Source organism: Solanum dulcamara, chromosome 7, assembly GCF_947179165.1.
Source record: "Solanum dulcamara chromosome 7, daSolDulc1.2, whole genome shotgun sequence".
NCBI lineage: Eukaryota > Viridiplantae > Streptophyta > Magnoliopsida > Solanales > Solanaceae > Solanum > Solanum dulcamara.
This window is the reverse complement of record NC_077243.1, coordinates 51,162,822-51,184,120: the sequence shown is the minus strand read 5'-3', so window position 1 is coordinate 51,184,120 and position 21,299 is coordinate 51,162,822. Positions and strand designations below refer to the sequence as shown.

General features: G+C 37.9%; 1 long non-coding RNA gene across 2 annotated transcripts in view; it reads left to right on the top strand.

Annotated features, from left to right (window-relative positions):
* LOC129895660 (uncharacterized) overlaps nucleotides 1-20,690 on the top strand; it is a 43,450-nt gene extending 22,760 nt beyond the window's left edge. The window contains exons 2-3 of one of the 2 annotated variants that reach the window (XR_008767813.1): nucleotides 18,887-18,933; nucleotides 20,371-20,690. This is a non-coding gene — a long non-coding RNA (uncharacterized LOC129895660). The remainder of the gene's footprint in view (nucleotides 1-18,886; nucleotides 18,934-20,370) is intronic. The other variant, XR_008767812.1, reaches the window with a different exon arrangement.
* The last annotated feature ends 609 nt before the right edge of the window (nucleotides 20,691-21,299 follow it).

Below are 21,299 nucleotides of genomic sequence, written 5' to 3'. Positions count from 1 at the left end.
ACTTATCACATCATAATAAATATATTTGATTATAATTGATCATCATCATAACTTTTATCACTCAATCATATATCTAAACTTTAAATCATAAAAACTTTCTTTGAAAATTATTGAACACATAATCAATTCATGGAAATCATCTTTAACTTCATAATCATAATTTAAAGCAAATTTATGCATGGGTATTCATAATTCAACTTAAAATCATGCAGTTCATGTTGAAATATGCTTAGGATAATCATTGATAACAATTCAAAAGGAAGTTGAAATAGCCCAATGCAATTCATCAAAACTAGGGTTCATCAACTATTGAAATTTGAAGAAAGGTTTGACAAAAGTTTAGGACTCCATGGGTGAAAGGAACCCATGGATCAATCCCCACATACCTTGACTGAATTTATTACGAATTGGAGAAAAAAACATGATGAAAATCTAAAACTCTAGCTTGGAGTTTGGAGAAGAACCTTAAAAGAAATTGTGTTCTTGCCTTAGGAGAATTTAGATGAATGATTTGGAATGAGGGAAATTCAAAGGATTGAGTAGATATAGGCTTGAACTTAGCCATGATTGTGTCTAGGTTTATTGAACTGAACTAGGAAAATAACATAAATACCCTTAATTAAATTTAGAATTTTGACCCTCCGAAATGACTCTACAATTCATAGTAAAAATGAACAGTCATCAAGACGACTCATCCTGCAGGTTTTGGAAAAACTCTAAAAAATTAAGCCTCAGAAGATTGCCTGTACGAGTCATGATTATGATTTGTGAAAATTGTTATGAGTCGTCGAATTGACTTGTCCTACAAGTCTCTTAAAACCTGCAATTCCGGAGTCTCTGAACTTTGGTTACGATTTATGGTTATGACTAGTAAACATCTCTACGAGTCATCTAAACCACTCTTTTTATAGTTCTAAAATCTTGCAAGTTTGATAGTCTGTTATATTGTGTTATGACTATCTTTGATGAATGGTAGACACTCCTAAGATTTGTCATGTTGATTCGTAGGGTGTCATCTGATGTTTATTCTAGATAGACCCTTGGGACTCTCTCTACATCTCATTTCTATGAGTCATGGAGTGACTCATAAACATGAGGTCTGTTTAAAAATATTGAAAATTTCTCTTTGGTTCCAACTTTTGACTTCCAAGGTCTTACATTCTCATTCCTTGGCTCATGCTGGAGGGTCATATCTCCAAGACATCCTATTAACTTGTGAGCATAAGAATGATAGGTATGTAGTTTAGGTTTCTTGACTTCACATCTTCCCAGAAGTTGATTAATCACCAACTGAGAGACACCAAATACTTGTAATTGCATTTGCTTCATGTTGACAACTATTTTGAGTCCAAGTATTAATGCTTTATATTCAGCTACATTATTGGAGAAACATTGTTTTAAAGTGAAGGAAAGTGGTAGAACCTCTTTTTGTGAAGTGATAAATACCAAGCCAGCATCATCTTCGCCAAGATGTGAAACTCCGTCAAAATACATCTTCCAAAGAGGTAGAATTTCAATAACCATCGCATCTTCATCAGAAAGGACATCAGTTAACTCCTAATCATCTGGTATTGGATGGTCTACCATAAAGTCTGTCAATGCTTGCCCCTTCAAAACTTTTAAGGGATGTACATGATCTCAAACTGTAGGAACTGGAGGTACCACCTTGCTAGTCGATCACTAAGGACTAGTTTCTACCTAACAAATTTGATCGGATTTTCTCTAAACATAAGGCAAACAATGTGGGTGTGAAAGTAATGCTTTATCTTTTGGATTGAGAAGACTAATGCCAAGCACAACTTTTCGATAAGCGAATACTTGAGCTAATTTGGTGTCATCATTCTGCTCAAATAATAAAGAGATTTTTCCTTGTCTTCACTATTTTCTTGAGTTAATAGTTCTCCTATATACCTTTTGTCGTACGGGAGGTAAAATATCAATGGTTGTCTAGGTATTGGATTGGGTAAAAGTAGAGGATTCACCAGATATGCTTTGATACTTTCAAAGGCGTCGTTACACATTTTGTCCCACTTGAAAGGAGCGCCCTTTTTCATGAAATGTCTAAATATTTGACATATTCCAGCTAGATTCTAGATGAACCTCCTCAAGTAGGCTAACTTTCCTTACAGACTTTTTAGCTCATTAATGTTTTGAGGCTCAGACATCTTTAAGATAGCATCAAATTTGGCTTGATCAATGTCGATTCTTCGATGTTTTATAATAAAGACAAGAAACTTGCATAATAAAGATAAGAAACTTTCCAAAAGTTACTCCAAAGGCACATTTCAACAGATTAATCCTCAGTTGATATCTTCGAAACAATTCAAACACCATTTTTAAGTCTTTCAAATAAATGTTCCTCTTTCTTGACTTCACCACCAAGTCATCAACATAACACTTGAAATTTTTGTGGAGCAAGTCATCAAATATATTTTTCGTAGCCCTTTGATATGTAGCTCCAGCATTTTTTAAACTAAAAGGCATCATCTTGTAGCAATATATACCTTTAGGTATGCGATATACGATGAGTTTTTCATCTTTTGGTACAATATGAATTTGGTTGTAGCTAGATGAACCATCCATGAAAGACATTACCCTTAGCTAGTTGTAGCGTCAATCATCAACTCTGGTGTAATGACCCTCAAGGTCATTTTTTTCTTTTTTTCAATATTTTCACAATTCAAATTATTTTTCTAGTGACCCAAAGTCATTTATTACTTGCTGATACCAATAGTTCAGTCGCCTAGTTGTTTGTTTGGATTTTATGCCTGTTTCCCTGTTTTGGAGATCTTGGAGTTTTAATGGTTGAATTTGGTCAAAACTCTGGGAAGACGACCTTAGAATGAAATTCTGATGTTTCCATCATCTTCAAAATAGTCATTTTAGGGTAGTAGCTTGGTCGACATGAGTATCGAGGCAATCGGTTCATAGAAGTATAGGCTCTTGGTAAATTTGGGTAACCAAGGAGCCTGCGTCGCGCCGCGATGTTAAATTAAGTACTACTTGGGAGGAAACCCAAGATGCTTTTAGTTTGTTTCATTATAATTTTGTTATTTTTTTAAGTCATAACATTTTGGATAATATAGGTTAAATTAGGGTCCGTGTCAAAATAGAGGCAATAAAAAAGAAAGGTAGGCCTAATGGCTATTATATGTCCGGGGATCAAAAGAAAAGGCTGAAAACTTTGTAAGTATAGAAGGCTCTATGGGTTGTTTCTACGAGTCCTAGAACCTTCCATTGCTCATAGACACTGTCTGTAGAACCCTGGGAAAATTGAAACCACGAATGACTCTGTCTACAAACCCTTTCTATGAGTCTTAATTTATTAATGGACCACAGTTAGTGTTCATAGAATCTAGAATCTAGGACCTATTGCAGTTTTAAGTCTACAAGTGCACACTACAAATCATACATATTTCTATGGTTCGTAGCCTATGATTGTAGACCTCAGGTATGTTTAAAAAGTTTTCTAAGTATTTAGTCAGCCTAAAAAATCTATCCATCAAAAAAGGGAAATAAAAACCCTACGATTTAAATTCCCCTCATTTGAAATTTTCTCCCAACGTTCATCTTCCCAAACACCACGACAAACCTCCATTATCATCAAAACAATTCACCTCCATTTTCATCTAACTTTCTAAAATCCCACCATCCAATTCCAAGTATCCCAAATTACCCAAAAATAAAAATTGTTGGACTCAATAATTGCTAATCACTGGTAAGTGAAGGAAATTACAAGGTTGTCATCCTCAAATCAACTCAACACTGACAATATCGTCATTCACACATTAAGGTATGGGTTTCAAACGTTGCATACCATTTTTTCCGAATTAGGATCACCAACTTAACTTATGGTTCAATCTAAATTGTAAAGTGACAAATTAGGTCAAATTGAACCCTAGGAATGATAGTTGTGAGTATGGGCATATTCATTTAAAAAAAAGATGTAATATTTATAAAATTACAAGGCTTGGGTTTTTTATTCTTGTACAATGATTTGGGAACTAGGCCTACAGAGATTTTCTATGAGATATGGTTCATATTACGACTCGTAGTTACCCTTCGTAACACAAACCCTAAGGGGTCTAATGTCTAAATTTCAATATCACAAATAACATGAATGTTATCTATGGGTAGTAGAACCTTCTACCGCTTGTAGATAGGAATCGTGCAATCTAACTCCTGAAACAAGTAGCTAACTTTAAAAAACTTGTGTGGTACAAGTGTTATATACGAGTCATAGAATCTTCTATGGCATGTAGATAGGACTCGTACAACTAAACCTTTAAATCTAATAGCTTAGGTTGTGAACAATGAACCGACCTACTGTCCGTAGAAATTTTTATGGACCATAATGTCAGTCTGTAGCTCCAATTACAGAGACCTAAAAATTGAGGCCTCCTTCCTACGATAGGGGTCTACGGCTCGTAGTCCCTTCTATAATCCATAGATACCCCTTCATAGAACCAAAAACAATAAAGAAAATTATAATTTTTTCTTACTGGTATGCATATCTTTATTTTATTTCGTAGTTCTTATTCGTTAATACTTGTCCCACAAGTACTATGCTACCAAAGTTAAATCTAAACTGCATGGGAAAAGTGGCCACACCATCCAAAAAGGTTGTAGCTCCGAAATTGAAATCTTAACTATAAAATCACTAATGATGCAGGTATTGGATCTGAGGAGGAGTACCGGTCTAGCCTAATTCACCCACTGAGCTCCAAAGGATGCGCAATAAAAGCAAGCAGATTGAAATAGTACTAGAGCCAAATGGAATAGCCCTCATCCCAGACCACAGTAGTACATATTTTCCCCCTGTCTAAAGAGAGAGAACAATATTTGGGAGAGGAGAGTTGAAATGAAGAGTCAAGCTCCTAATACGACTCATAGTCTGAGTCTCGTTATACCTTTCAAAGTGAACCAAAAATACCATAATGAGCTTCATAACCCACATAAGTAACTGAGCAACAAAATGGGTGAAGTATTGAAGGAATGTTTTACATCTACCAATATGGCCAAGAACAAAATGATACACATAAATACAACCAAGGAATTAATGAGGAGTCTTGCATGTTGACGTCCTACCCAGATGCAGTCCCTAAGATTCAAGATTTTCTTCATTGGCATAGATATTAGGGGATGGATTTTTCATCAGTAAAGTACATTCCTATGATTGTTTAGGATTTCTTTGAATCATATGTGGCTACAATTAAGAACCAGATGTCGTCCAAAGCTAAGGAGATGGACCAACCCTTTCTTTTGACAAATCTAGTACGTGAGATTCTAGTCGACCTATCAAAGGAGACTGTCCGACAGATTCCCTATGGACTGAGATATTAGCAGACAGCCCCGATCAATGAATATGATCATCATATGCAGACTTTCCAGGATCAAAATATGATACATGATCTAATACAGAAAGAGGTGATAATAAGATAGATTAGGGGTCATAACTCTGAGCAGTGTGTTATTGTAGATTGGGTCTATAGTATTGTCCTGATTAGAAAAGCCACACTAAATTTTGTGGTAAAGTTTAGGTGGGCCATTGTTCGACATCGTCTATCTCTAATTATGCTTGACAACCACTTGACTTTAGATTGTACATCCATAGTAGCATGTCTTATGGCCGATGAGGTTGACTTTATCCTGATTATTATAGTTGAGATCCATGAGTGGGCCTTTTAGAAGACCACTACCATCCCATTTTCATTCTTGATTTTCAGATTTTGTAGGGATTCCACCATGCCATTAGATGCTGGGGTAGATAACCTGATGAATGTTATTCAAACTTAGAATACCAAGCTGATAAAAGATAATGCTAAACTGATTGATCAACAACGAGCTTCACAACTAGAGGTCAGAGTGTCGGAGATGTTTTAGGTCTTGACCACAAAGCAAGGGTCTGATAAAGCTACCCTAGAGGAGGATATGACTACTATAGATTCGAGTGAGGCTAACACTACAATTTCCCCTACTACTACCACTCCCACTAGCACAAGTATCTTTAGAGTCTAGTTCAGTGGCAGACTCACACTCTGACTCAGTTGGCCCAGTTAGTCCACCATCTCAAGACATGGGTCTAGAAGGCCATAGAGGAGTCTAGGAGCAAAATTTCATAAAGATAAAGGTTGCATTAGATGAGAGAGACTTTCATATACATTGTCGATTTGAAGCCATTGAGCATAGGATGACACAACAGTTTAGGACCTCACCGAGCCCATACTTGATTAGTATTTAGAGAAAGATAGAACCTCTTTTCTAAGGTCACTTCATTGGACACCACACCAAAAGCTAACCTTCTCTCACTACATTTATCGACAATCCCTACTTTCACAATTGATCTATTTGTTGAGAAGGAGAAGCCACGTGCATCTAATAAGTGCTCATGAGATAAGACCAACACTAAGTCAAAGGCTGAGGCCTTAGCTGCAAAGAAAGTAAAGCGACAGCTTGAGGAGGCGTGATGTGCTTCCATCTGAGATGAGGTGACTCAATGAGAGATAGAGAGGCAATAGCTAATTAGAGCCTTAATCCCATAGGATTCTACTAATAGTGTCCCTCATGCTGATTTAGAGAGATCTGCCGACACACTGAGTTCCATACTAATATACTCAGCAGTCTCGCTTTAGTACTTCAATGCATAGGTGCCACATGTTTTACTTTACCCTCTGTATTTACTTTTTGATATAATGCATTGGGGATAATGAATGACTTGGTAAAAGGGAGTAGGATGGTTATTATTATTGTGCATATCTAGGCAAAGTCTGAGTAGCCTAGATACTCAGATTTTCCTTGGGAGTTTTTTGCATGTGTTCTTTCCCTAAGGAATTTTAATTTATGTTGAGTTGGAATGTTTACTATGCAAATATGAAAGAAGAATTGTAAAGCATACATGACTGTTATAATGTTTAATTGGTAAAATAGGACCCCTATAAAGAATTGTAAAGTGTTGTATATGTTTCTTTGATATGTTGACTTTGTGGGATCTTTGTATGACATGAAATCAACTAATAGGATATGCATGGCTTAAGCTGAAACATAAACCAAAGATTGATAATTGATAATGAAACTTGATGCTGTGTGTAGTGAGGTTATTGATTCATTCGTACTATTTGTGTCAATCTATAACTTGCCCCATTAGTCATACCGCGATAATTGAATTGTTTGTTAGGAAAAGATCATAGGTTTTTGTTGAAAATAGTCCACTTAGCCTAAAAACAATCGACTAAATGAACTTATACCCCTTGATCCAAAGTTTTAAGCCTTAAATAGATCTTTTTACTTAAAGTACACCATTCACCTTCTCCAGCATTGACCATTAAACATTTGTTTTGGACCTGGTCCCTCCTAGAAAAATGTGCACCTTAACTTTAGCTAAAAGCTTGATTTGAGGGTTACTCTATAGAGGAAAAAAAGAAAGAAGGGGTACGAAAAGAAATGTGTAACAAGAAAAAAGGGAATAATGGGGTGTGGCTGCGATAAACAGTAGACTAAAAAATAAAGTTGTCCAAAAAAATTGAAGTTGTCAAACATAATAAAACATTTAGAAAAGAAGAGTGAAAGCCACACCCAAGCATCAATGAAAGAAGAGAATAGGGTGAAACAAGTTTGTTGCTGTAAAACATGGGATTTAGCTAATGTAGTATCAAGTAGGGAAAAAAGTCAGTATAATCCACATATATCACACCCGTCTCCGAGCCTACGTTACTGACACGAACTAATTTCTCAAGTCATGATGACATCTACTATCAACCCACCAGTAGGTAAGCCTAACCCACAGTCCAAAATCATAGGCAATGAACCATCATAAACGGAATGAAAGAATCGAATAACAATAATAATAATAAGAAGAAGACAAGGTAAATAATAACAATATATCAAGATAACCCCCAAGATCTAGTATCAGTCGGTAGTCGAGCTACTAAGCCAAATATGGAAGTATAAGGTTTATATTAATACAATGATAATAATAAAAATAATAATATAGACTGTTTCCGAACACCAAATACAGACTATTCGAAGTCCAAAATAGAAGGAGATAGGCAACTCTGATTGCCAAGAGCTCACTCAATTCTCCACAATCTAAGAACTACTCCGCAGGATATCCAAATATGCAAAAAAAACTCGTACTATGATCTGTAAGGTGAAGAGGTATATTATGAGTACCAACAAGTGGCACTGAATAGGCATCGACTGACAAAGCTGCCAAGATAAAGCAAGTATAAAGAACATGTAAGCAAGGAGTATATATCACAAGTAACAAATAATAATAATACGGAGGCTTGCAATAAAAAGCATCATATATAATAAAGAGAGAGAAAATAGGAAACAAGCAAGGATATACCTAGTGGTTCCAGCCTAAGAACTATACACGAAGACACACTACAAAAGGGGGATCAACTAAGTGACACCCTACTAACAGAAGTGAACACAGATATCACATAAAGGCCCAAAGGACCGTATCAACTAAATCCCCACACAAAAGTTAGATAAAGAAGAACACTCACCCTTTATACCGCTACAAGTTCACAAATAGTAAGACAATACTTCCCAAGCCCTTGTGTGTCTAGGAAGTTCACTCATAAATAGGTAAACTCGCACAGCATCACATACTACCGACAAGTAGAAACAACTATGCTGGTGACAATCAATGCATATATGAATAAGTGTAATGCAATAAAACTAGTAGTACCATCACTGCCAAGTTTCTCCTACCAAGATATATACACCTACTTCCATTCTCGTCCAGGAAGTAGGACTCATGCATCACTCGGTGATCGACATGGGGGGCTCAGAAATACCCCTATATATTTGTCTAGTCTCGATCTAGGTTTTGTATCAAAATAGATATCAATTTGTATGTCCGATCATTAAAGTCTATTCAATCGCGATGACCAGAGATAAGAAGTCAAATCAGTATAGGAAGGGTCGAAAATCTCTACGATCAGCCAGAATTAGAAAAATAAGTGCATCCTAGATGCGTCGAATCAATATAATAAAATAAGTGCATCCTCGATGCCTCTAGTCCACTGAAAATAGTAGTAATAAAGGTAGTACGAACCCCCATTCAGAAATAAATTTAAAATAGTTTGGGTTACAACCCAGCTTTCACAAATTAGTGCCAAGAACCAATGCATATACCGGGGTCGACTATATCCGTGAGAAAACAATGATCCAATATAATACATATTGTCACCAATGCCCAAACAACACGTACAATCACATACAATAATGACTCGACAAGCACCTTTACCCTCTAAAGCATAGAAACAAGACTAGCACAGGCAACTAATCTCTATCAAGGCATATAGCTCAAATCTATTTATCAAACTCAACAACAACGCCCAAAAAAGAACTCAACCCTAACTGGGAAACAAGGAGGAGGGAAGTGAGGAAACAGTGCTAAGCTAGTCAATCAAAACCCGGATTGGGAATACATCCCTGAGAATATAACCATAGCTAGCCCCGCCAAATGGCAACTAGAAAGCATAGGGAATTCTAGCTTTAAATATAAAAATGGGATACAACAGTGATTCACAAGCCTAACCGGGTGGAAATCTCTACACCAGGGCTTCATAATAAGTGCTACAATAGATAAGGACACTAAGTCTAAGAGACTCCCGCCAATAATGGCTACATCAACTAAGATTCATCCTAAAATCAATCCTAAGGTGCAATTTCACCAACCAACATACACATCAATAAAGCCACCTAAAATATGCTAATCACGGCCAAACTAATGAATAATCAATAGTTTTAACCACTGGATTAGAAGACTCATTAAATAACCTAGCCTAAGGATCACACCAGGAAAAACAAACAAGCAACTGAGAATTGAGCCTAAGCTTTCACAGACAATCCAAACTACTAGTTGTTTATACTAAACAAAACCTTATGAAGCTCAATAAAAATAAGGAGACCATAACCTACCTCGAAGACAAACACGTGCACTTCCAAGTCCACTTCATGGTAGATTTTCACTACAAAAACAACTCTAAATGCCTCCACACTACCAAAATGTTGATCACTTCATCAATACGAGCGTTTTGACATAAAAATTGCATTTTTTAGAGATGGGCCCAAAATTAGGTCTAAAATGGATTGTGGGACCCATAATGGGAATCCCAAAAATGACTCTGTGAAAATATTCTAACTATATTATTGATCTTGTACCCCAAAATAGGGCATAAATCGATGCTCAAAATGACCTAAATCTGCCCAATAATTAAAAAGACCATTAAACCCCTAAACTATACTTAGGAAGCCCCTTTGAGGCAGAAATTACCTCAAATTGATTCATTTCATGCTTTCCCAATCATACCAACATGAAACCATAATTCCCACGAAACCAATGCACTTTGAATCGCCCAAAATAGAGCTCCCTAGCTCCAAAAATGGAAGAATGAAAAAAGAGGAAATGGCTAATTTCACGTCACTGGTCTTAATTAAAAGACCAATGAATTGCTCTCCACGAACCTAGAGAAAGATGACCGTGAATGCAAAGGCTAAGCCTTCAATGCTTCGCAAATGCGACATGGACCTCCCAAATGCGACATGGGCCTCACAAATGCGGAGGCCAATCTATTAGGCCTTCGTGAATGTGCAGACTAAGAACCATAGATTTTGAAAATGTGTCCTAGGTGGCGTCACCGTAAGACCAAAGTTGGTCTGCATCAGCTGATGTACATCAGCTGATTTTTGTTACTTTTACAACTCCGATTGGATGCTCGAAATTTGTTCAGGATCTCGTGCACACAAATGATTTATGCTACCAAACCAAATTCAATGTTTTAGACTCAATGGTACAGTTGAAATTTCCAACAGAGGTCATTTTGATAAAATGTGGATCCCACACCTAAGCACCAAATTAAACCAAAATTCACAAAAGGGCTTGTAATGAAACAAGAAGCCTTAGGAGACAAACGAAATGTCATTCTAGATCAAACTTGACATTTTAGAACTAACTGTTATACCCCGTACTTTTGTACCTTGGAAGGTTCTCAAGCTTCTTGAAAGGCTTTTAAGTTTCTTGAAAGGTTCATAGGCTTCTTTGAAGTTACCGTGTGAGCCGGATAATCTATAACGCTACCAAACAACATTAAGAAAGGGAGAATATGACACCCCATAGTAGGAAAGATTAGAAATATTATTGGAAGAATCCGGAAGAAGTTGGAGGCTAGGTAATGAGTCATAGGAATTGACTTATTTACATAAGATACCAACTTCAAAATCCTACATACTTAAACTATGTGAGTACATACCAAACTTACGTAGCAAGAATTACATAGGTTCATTAAGAAAGATAAGATTACGAACCTACGAGGAGGAAAATAGGGTGACACATGGTAGCAAGAGGAAGTGACATGTGGCATCAGATGGGAGTTCCATGTGGCAGCAGCTATAGCAAGGGGGTAGGCCCCACCTGCCACGTGGCAGCCCAAGGGTGGAGGAGGGGGTGCGTTAGCCCTATGAGGGCTTGATATGTGTCACCACTTAGGGGTTGACATGTGTCACTCCCTAAGGTAGCCTATATATATATGTTTTATGAATTTTAGATTTATTCTTATCCCATAAGTTCCATACTTCTCTAGAAAATTCAAGAGGACAAAGGAAGAGAAGAAACCCTAGAGCTAGAGACAAAGTAGTGGCGGCCAAGGAGAGAAAAAGGTAAGTTTTCCGATTTCAGTCCGTGAATTAAGTATTTAAGGTATAACATGATGGTATGAAGGTTTTATTAATGTAAATTTATGGTTTGGAGTATCACCAAAAGGTTAACAAACAACCACGAAGTTTTAGCCGCTCTAAAAGAACTTTCGATGCTAGTTTGGACAAGTTTTGGTGAGTTTTGGGCAAGGTAAGGTTTTTCCTTTCAAATTGGAGTTTATGATGTTTTTATGCAGTATATTACATATTTAAAATGAGGCTGGAAGTGGAAAACTTGTATAAGGATGCTTGACATTAGAAACAAACTAAATTGAAGTCGTTATAGTTAAATCAAAGTCGAGTAGTGTGTTGTGATTGTGGTGCTGCGGGTTAGAGGTGTTTGATTGTGTGTTGCAGGGATGAAAAGTGTTCTCAAAGGGGTGTGGGTACTTCTGGTTTAAACAACACGATCCTCCATTTTTTCATGTTACATTTTTATGAAATAGAGATTAACAACCTTATTTTTGTATCGTGGTTATGGGCGAGTTGTGTAGAATTGTTATTTCATCATATTGGACTAATTTTATTGTATATAGATTCTGGTTTTTGTTGGTAATATGGCTTCTAAGATTAGAATTGGGATAGGGCAGGTTACATGTGAGATGTTGCCTGATTTACGGCAACCTCAGAACTAGTAATAAACTAGTCGAGAGAAGTGGACAAGGAAATAATTTCTATGGATACTTGGTTGTAGATTTGGAAAATGGAAAGTGAAAGGGTATTAATCTTAGTATTGATTTCATGTTAAATAGGTTCATAATACAATGAGGCGAACGTGGTTAAGAGTATTCCGTAAGAGGTATGTGAAGCTACCTTCTTTCTCTTGGCATGTTTTTGGCATAAGTATGTAAAGCTACCCTTCTTCTCTCTTGATATGTCTTTGACATCAGTTATGATGTTATGATGAAATATTTATGGTACCGAGTCCCTTGATGGGCCAAGTAGGATATATGTTACTATCTAAGAATTGGGCCGTACGTTCCACAGCACATATATGTATGACGACTATATAAGGGGAAGTAAAGAGTATGTAAAGCTTATCTCTTCTTTTCTCATGGCATGTCTTAGTCATAAGTGGTTGGTATATGTACTGTAGGGATAATTCTATTCATAGAACCATGATTATGGTTTGTAAATCTTATTCACTTCTTGATGTTAGAACTCCTGCGATAGTTGAGTTATTATCTTGTAAGTCCTCTACATGATGAAAGGTAGTACATATGAAGCCTATACCTTCTTTCTCTTGACATGGCTTAATATAAGTGAAATGGTATACGATATGAGTTAGAGGTAATTCCATTTATAGGTTCCGGGTGTAACACATGGCTTGTACTTACTTTTGAATGTTAAAGGTCCTAAAGTAGTTGAACTACTACCCTCGAGCCTTCCATATGTTGGGTAGTAACTGGATACGCAAACTTGTATTCTTAAGGGCTCTAGGGCGATGAATGTTTCTGATTGCGTAAGCTGGGTAGCATTATCTTGATGCACGTCTATGATGCCTGAGGCTCCACTTAATATGATCCCAAATGACCCTCAGAGGGTACTCAAGACAATTACCACCCAAATCTTCAAGTGACGGTTCACTTCACTATTTCTTGGAGTCTCAGATAATGATTTAGCTTGCATATGGTTACTCACTGCTCTACTCATGCATATGGTTAATACATCTTCCATCGATTCCCTCACATAAAGGGTCGGGTATGACTGAGTCCCATAAAGGGTCGATTATGAAATAAGATGATATAAGTATTCACCGAGTCCCATAAAGGGCCGGGTATGACCGAGTCCCATAAAGGGGCAGGTATGATATATGTATACGATGGTAAATTGACAAGATTATTGATCGGGTCCCATAAAGGTCCGGGTACAGTATATATAAGCATATGATAACATAATGATACATTTGTAACACCAAGTCCCACAACAGTCCAGGTACGGAATATGACACTGAGAGACATAACGTCGTTTTACAAGATGCAGCTATAGTGATTTATTAATGGTTACACTTATTCCCTGCATCCCTATGTCAGTTGTGCGCTCCTTTTGGTATTTTATGCTTGACATACTCAGTACATATGTTGTACTAACTCCCCTTTCTCGAGGGGCTGCATTTTATGCCCGCAAGTATAGGTACACACTTTGGGGTTCCATCAGCGTAGGAGTCCCACTCAGTAATTAAGAGGCGCTCTATTTTACCGGAGCCTAGATTTTGTTTCCAACCCTTGATGTATATATTTATCTGTTTACGGGTACGGCAGGGGCCCTATCCCACTTTATGTTACTGTTCTTACTCTTAGAGGTTTATGGACCTGAATGTGGGTTGTATATATGTGTGTGTACAGTGGTGCCTATGAGACATATGTTTTGGGACATTCCCTTTTGTCATGGCAGCCTCGCCGGCTTATACGTTATCCTGCCTATTGATTCCTTATGACGCAAATAGGAGACAGGGTTACTTATAGTTAGTAGGGGTATATATTAGTGTCCAGTCCTAGCACCCGTCACGGCCTACGGGGTTGGGTCTTGAAAGAATTAGTATCAGAGCAGTTTGGTCCTTGGAATGTTTATAGATCGTTTCTAGTAGAGTCTTATTTATCGGTGTGTTGTGCACCACATCTATAAAAAGGAGGCTACAGGACATTTAGGATGTTACCTTTCTTTTTTGTCTTAGATCGGGCGATACAACTGTCTATCAGGATAATCCCTCCCGAGCAGACTACTATGTATGCGGCCATACCTGTAAAGGAAGCTTATTTTTGACCTCCTTTCTTGTAGGTAGGTACAGGTTGTGGTGGAAAATGAAGAGACCAGCTCTAGACAGTAGAGGGGGGTGCGGAGAAGGCCCCCAGGGTATACATGGGACCTTAGGCTCTAAAACCAAGCAGGCAGAGTCCTAGTTATTCGATTGAGACTGATCGCTCTAAAGACCCTGATTATGTTATGGAGACCGATCCCTCGGAGGGCCGAACAACAGGTTCCCCAGAGCATCTGATAACTAGGGAACTGGTTCTCGAAGCCACACCAGTGGTTCTTATGACCGAGCACTATATTAGGCTAGCTCCTACGGTAAGTGTTACAACATATTCGAGCCCTCTATCTAGGTCATCAGTGAACCAATAATTACCTTGCTATTGATGTCTTTTGGATTCAAGAGAGGAAGATGATGAGGGACAGACAAGCAAATGACAATCAGATAGAGACGGGAAGCATACTTCACCTCCTAGGTCACTGGGTTGAACTGGGAACTAATCGACTATATGTAGGAGAGTGATAGGTATAGTTTTGTTGGCTATATGGGGAAATTTGTCAGTTAAGTTTTGGCTTAAGGTAAGAAGCCCTGTGTGGCTGTAATATGAGATGTTATAAACCTATGTATATGTTGGACCTGTGAGGCATTATGGTTGTGATATGTTACGATATAGATGTATATATACGTTAGCCTTGCATGACATTGTTGGTATTTCCAGAGTAAAGGTTTGGGATGGGAAGGAATATAGAGGAAACTCTGCCGAAATTGCTTTTTTGGAATAAAAAGAGAATGAGAGATAGTGTTATAGTATGTTTTAAAAGTCGTGTCCACCATAATGATAAGATTTGACTAAACTACAAGTATAGATGACCTAGAGAAATGAGTTAATTGCTGACTAGACGGCAATAGTAACTAGGAGATCAATGATGGTATGGTAGAAAGGGACTTAGAAAAGACTTGTGATACTAAGAGATGCTTTAGAGAAGACTAGTTGATTTTAATAGATAAATATATGAAGGCACCGACTGAATTAACAAACAGGGAGAAATTGTGATGAGTTATAGCTAAAAAAGTAATGGTGTGATTGAGACAAGAGTACAAGGGAAAGAGAATTGTGACGGATATGAAGTATGAATAAAACAACTCGTGAGATATTAAGAATATTTTAAAGGATAGCAAGCCTATACTTGACTAAAGGTTAAAATGTTGGCAACAGGGTTATTGGCTACTGATATTGTGACATACAAGTAGCACAAGAGAGAGGATAGGAGATTTTCCTATGGTAGAATATAAGAGAAATTAAGAGTAAGTAAAGAAAGAGAAATAAGTATCACGACCCAAACCCGTGGGCTGTGACGGGTGCCCGAACTGGACACTCACGTGTACCCCTGCTAACTATAAGTAAACCTGCCTCCTATTTGAATTATAACGTACCAATAGACAACATAAGGCAACATAACATATAAGGTGATGAGGCTATTATAACATGTAGGGTTATTTCATAATAAACACACGCGCAAGCCGACAAGGATGCCACGATAAAAGGAATGACCTAAAACATAAGACATATAGGCACAACTATATACATGTACATATACAACCCACATACATGTCCATAGACCTCTATGAGTAAGAACAGTAACATAAGGCGAGATAGGTTCCACACCGTACCCGTGAACAAATAAATATATACATCAAGAGTTAGTACCAAAAATAGGCTCCAACACAATAGAGAGCTTCTGAACTGCTGAGTGGAACTCGTACGCTAGCGGATCCCCAAAGTGTGTATCTATATTTGTGGGCATGAAATGCAGCCCCTTCGGAAATAGGGGGTCAGTACGATTTGTGTAGTGAGTATGTAAAGCATGAAATACCACAAGGAGCGCACAGTTGACATAGGGATGCAGGGAACAAGTATAACAATTAATAAATCACTGTAGCTACATCTTCTAAAACAACGTTATATATCTCAATGTCATATTCCGTACCTGGCTTGTTTAGGACTCGGTGTTACAAATGTATCATTATGTCATTATATGCATATATATACCATACTCGGACCTTTATGGGACCCAGTCAATAATCATGTCATCTTACCATTGCATACATATATTATACCCATCCCTTTATGGGACTCAGTCATACCCGGCCCTTTATAGGACTCGATCTATCACAACCCAACCCTGTAGGCCGTAATGACTACCCAAATTAGACACTCGCGTGTACCCTTGCTAACTATAAGGAAACATATCTCCTATTTGAGTCATAGCGTGCCAATAGGCAAGACAATATATATAAGCCAATGAGGCTATCGTAACATATAGGCACAACTGTTCACACATACATATATAACCCATATACATGTTTATAGACCTCTAAAAGTAAAAAGAAATAGAAACATAAGGCAGGACAGGGCCCCTGCCGTACCCTTAAACACACAAATGTATACATCAATGGTCGGTACCAAAAGTGGGGATCTGACATGATGGAACTCTTCTTAAACCCGCTGGGTGGAATCCAAAACTGGTGGATGCTCAAGTCGCGTGTTTGTAATTGCGGGCATGAAATGCAGCCCCCCAAAAAGAGGGGGGTTAGTACGAAATATGTACTGAGTATGTACGCATAAAACACTATAATAAGATTACAGTTGGAATAAGGAAGTTGGGGAAAAGTATAACAACTAACCCATTACCATGCCTGCATCTTATGCAGTAAAATCATTTTCATCATAATATCATATCATCATCTTTTTTCATCATATATATCATTTCATCGTGTCATCGTGTTACACCCCGCACTCTTGAGCTCGGAATGTCTCTTAAGTTCTTTAGATATTATCATGTGATCCAGATAAGTTACGACACTATCAAATGACTCCAAGGAAAGGAGAATGTGTTACCCTATAGTAGAGAAGGTTAGAAATAGAGTCATAAGAAATTTGGAAGGAATTGGAGGCCAAATAATGAGTCGTAGGACTCGATTTACCTACGTAAGCTACCAACTTAGACGTCTTTCATACTTGAGTTGCTTAAGGACATACCAAGCTTATGTAGCATAGATTACATAGGCTCCTAAAATAAGATGAGATTACGAACCCACGAGGAAGGGGAAAAGACGACACCTGAAAGCCAATGGAGGAGCGACACATGGCAGAACCTCAAGCAATAAGGTGACCCACCTACTTAGGTTCATGTAGGTGACCCACCTACTTGGGAGGTGGGGCCCACAAGGACACGTGGCAGCCTAGGGGTAAAGCATGGATCCGTGGCCCAATAGGGGTTGGACATGTGTCAACATATGGGGATGAAACGTGTCACCTCCTAGGACCACATATATACATGTATATGTGTCTTATACTTCAGTTCTGACCAATTAAGCTGCAGCAAAAACTCAAGAACAAACCCTAGAACTAGAGAGAAAAACATGACGGCTTGGAGGAGAAAAATAGGTATGTCCCGATTTCGCTCCGTAAATTAATTAGATAAGGTATTATTATATCAAATGGAGGTGGTTAAGAACGTATCTTACCTATTTGAGAAGCAAAAACGAGTAACAAGCAGCCACAACATTTCAGCCGCATCAAGGAGGTTCCGAAGTTAATTTTCAGCGTGTTTTTAAGGCCATTTGATAAGCTATGGCTTGATTCTCTTGTCCAACATTTTTTAAGGGTTTTTACATATTATGAGGGTGTTCATAATGTAAATTTAAGGTTTGGAGCAGCACCAAACGGACAGAAAAGAGTCCACTCCATTTCAGCACATCAAGAGATTTTCCGAGGCTGGTTTTTGCGTGTTTTGGCCAATTTCGGGTAAGGTAAGGTTTCTCCTTTAAATTTAGACTTTATGAGGTTGTTATGGAGTGTATTATGTACCTTTTATACTGCTGGAAGTATGAAAAAAATCTTGGGGATGCTCAGCGAAAGAAACAATCTAAATTGAAGTCGTCGTAGTTAAATTGTTGTCGAAGTGAGGCGTGGTGTGTTTGGAGGCTGCCTATGGTTGTTAGGTGTGTGTTGAAGGGTCTAAATGTGTTCTAAAATAGGTTTGAAAACTTCTGGTTGCAGCCACATGATTCCACTCTTCGTACAGTTAAAAGTTTTGCAAAATAGAAACTAGAAACCCTATTTTGGTATTACAATTTTCAGCAAGTTGGGTGGAGTTTATATTGTGTAATGATGCCATGTTCTACTTGTATATGAGCTGCAGGTTGTTGTTGTTGGTTGGATGTGGTAATTAGGTATGTAATTGGAAATTCAGATAGGGCATATTATAGGGGAGATGCTGCCCAATATCCGGTAACTCTTTAAATGAGTTAAGGAACTAGTCGAAGAGGCGAGCGAGGAAATGAGTTATGTGAATACTAAGGTGCAACCGAAGGCGCTGAAAAGTTTAATGTTATTCATACTTGCCTTTATTCCATGTTAAATAGGTTTGGAGGACGACGACATGGACGTGATTAAGAGAAGTTCATATGAGGTATGTGAAGCTTTCTTTTGGCGTGTTTTTGGAATAAGTATGTAGAGCTATCTTTCTTTTCTTTTGGAATGTCTTAGATGTAAGTTATGAATGATATGTATGTGATATTTGGGATTGAATCTATTCATAAAGCCCTGAATATAAGTCGAAACTCTCATTTACTTTTTGTTGTTAGAGCTCTTACAATAGTTGGGTTGTTGCCTTTAAGTCTTCTATGTGATGAAAAATAGTACATGTAAAGCATATCTCTTCTTTCCTTTGGATTTGATTAATTTTAAGTAAACTGATAGTCACTTCTGAACATTCAGAGTCTAAAAGTAATCAAATTACTATTCTTGAGCCTGCTATATAATGAATAGTAAGTGGAAGTACCAGCTCTTCTTTTTAAAGGATCTGAAATGATAAATGCGTCTGATTGCATAAGTTGAGTCTTTAACTAGATAAACTATGTCTCGGATTGCATAACCGTGTCTCTGATTGCATAAACCATGTTTCTGATTGCATGAGCTATGTAGCATTGTCTTGATGCATGTCGATGATTCCTGATGCCCCAATTGATGTAACCCCTAATGACATCTAAAGGGCACTTCAGATGAGTACCTTCCTTGTCTTTAGGTGACGGTTCACTTGAGTGTTTCATTGAATCTCAGAGGGTGACTTAGTTGCATATAGTTTCTCATTACTCTACTCGTGCATGTTGTAACCCTTCTTTCTTCGCGTCCCATGATGGGCCAGATATTATGTCGGGCGCAGCTTTACTACTTCTTTCACCGCGTCCCGGGACGGATGTGTATAGTTCCACGCACGAGGAAACGATGTTGTACGTGAGGTGTTATATATGCTATATGCTATGACGATATGATTATTCATCGAGTCTCAGGCCGACTGTAATATGATAGTATATATGGCAAAATAAGGAAGAAACACCGAGTCCCTCCTTAGAGGGCCGGGTACGGTATGTATATTATGATGGTACGTTATAGACGTACACCACTCCATTCACTGAGTTCCTCACTAAAGGGGCCACATACTTTATGTAGGCATGCATATGAGATTAGAGTGATACATTTGCGACCCCGAGCCCCATAGTGAACCGGATGTAATACGATGACATACATAATAAGATTATACCATATACAATGATATGATGCCGTATACGATGATATGATACCATATATGATGATATGATAAAATAAAATACATGGTGATACGATGACATGTGAATATGAAAATGCTTATGACACCGAGTTCACTAAAGGCCCGAGCACATCATATGATGATGTGTATGATTTACGTTTCCTAAGGTGCAGGTACAGTAATTCGTTAAGTTGATATACTTGTCCCCTGCATCCCTATTTCAGTTATGGCCTCAGTTATGATGAGTTATGCTTTACATACTTAGTACATATATCGTACTAACCCCCTTTTTTTCTCAAGGGGCTGCATTTCATACCCGCAGGTACAGATGTTCATTCTGGAGATCCGTCAGCTTAGGAGTACCTCTCAGCTATATCGGAAGTGCTTCACTATTCTGGAGCCTAATTTTTGATACTGGTCACTTAATGTATATCTTTGTACATTCAGGGGTACGACAGGGGCCTTGTCCCGCCATATGATGCAGTTATTACTCTTAGAGGTCTGTAGACATGTGTGTGTGGGTTATTTGTAAGTTCATTCTAGTTGTGCTCATATGACCTATTGCAAATCTTTTCATGGTATGGCAGCCTCGTCGGCTAGCGTGCCCTTTCCTGTTATGATACAAGTAAATAAAGCTACAAGCTTATGAAAAAAAGTTTTTGACCTGTTGGAGTTTATGTATAGTATTACTTTGTTCATAGTTCAATTTGACTACAACTGATAGGTATGTATACGGGGTTTAGGTAGGACCCCAGTCGCGGTCTAAGGGGTTGGGTCATAACAGAAGTGGTATCAGAGCAGTTTGTCCTTGGATTGTCTACAAACCATGTCTAGTAGAGTCTTGTTTATCGGTGTGTTGTGCACCACATCTATAGACAGGAGGCTACAGAACATTTAGGATGTTACTTTCTTTTATATCTAAGATTGTGCGATAGAGCCGAGTCATAGGAAATGAAATTCCTCATGCTAACCTGCGATTTTAGCAGGAGGAAAACACCAATAGAAGAAAGTAACTGATAATATTGGATGTTACGAAGCACGCAGGTAGGCAAAGGCATGAAGGACGTATGTCAGGTAAGGTGTTACAATACAATTGATATATAAAGTTGAAAAATGAAAGGAAAATTATACAGGAATATGCAATAGGTACAGTTCGAGGGGACATACGAGGTAAGTCCATGTTCATACTATTAATTGTGGGCGTCCTGTGTGGCGCAATATGAGATGAT